Raw genomic sequence first — 757 nt, 5'->3', positions numbered from 1 at the left:
TCTATTTAAGAGCAAAAGTATATGTAAAAAAGTTACCGACTTCACAACGACAAAAAACTATATATTCTTAGTTCTTTTTGTGCGCTGCGAGATAGCTTATATGCTGAAAAAAATGATATATATAGTTAAAACTTGATGTGCGTTACGAAACTTGTAGAGATAAGATTTTTGAAGCTAAAGCCAAAATATTACAGTTAAGTGTCATGGCCCTCTTCATGGACTGAATATGTAAAGACTTTCGTTGTTTTTCTCTCGGTTTCTTTCGCTCTAAGTAATATGGAAAAACGAACATATAAATCCGCGGCTTTAGTAGCGGAATATGCAAAGCGGCCCCGACGGAAGACCCCGGGGAAGCGCTCCTTGGGCCGGCCGCCTCCTCGGCGGCGCGGCCGATAGGATCACAGCGCCGGGCGCAAGTGGCGGGTCGCGCAGGAGGACAGGGTGGCCAGTGCGAGTCTTATTACCTGTGCCAATATTTCGGGCCCATTATCTTCGGCTGAGATGGTGGTTGTTGGTTGATCTTGGTCTGTAATGGGAGTGTTGCTCGTTCGCCGCCGGACAAGCTCACCTGTCTGGGCGCGACACGAGAAGGACCTCTCCCCGCAGGGACCGCACCTGGTGTGGGCCAAACTCGAGGGGGCCGCGCCGGGGTCGGAGCTTCCCAGCGACCTTCCGTGCGAGCTTCCCTGCCACGATGCGAAAGTCAGCACAAAAATATCACCAATCCGACTTCTACAGCTATTAATACCACTAGAAG

This window comes from Penaeus monodon, chromosome 30, assembly GCF_015228065.2.
Source record: "Penaeus monodon isolate SGIC_2016 chromosome 30, NSTDA_Pmon_1, whole genome shotgun sequence".
In the NCBI taxonomy this organism is placed as follows: Eukaryota; Metazoa; Arthropoda; class Malacostraca; order Decapoda; family Penaeidae; genus Penaeus; species Penaeus monodon.
The sequence above is the reverse complement of the archived record's forward strand: the minus strand, read 5'-3'. Positions refer to the sequence as shown.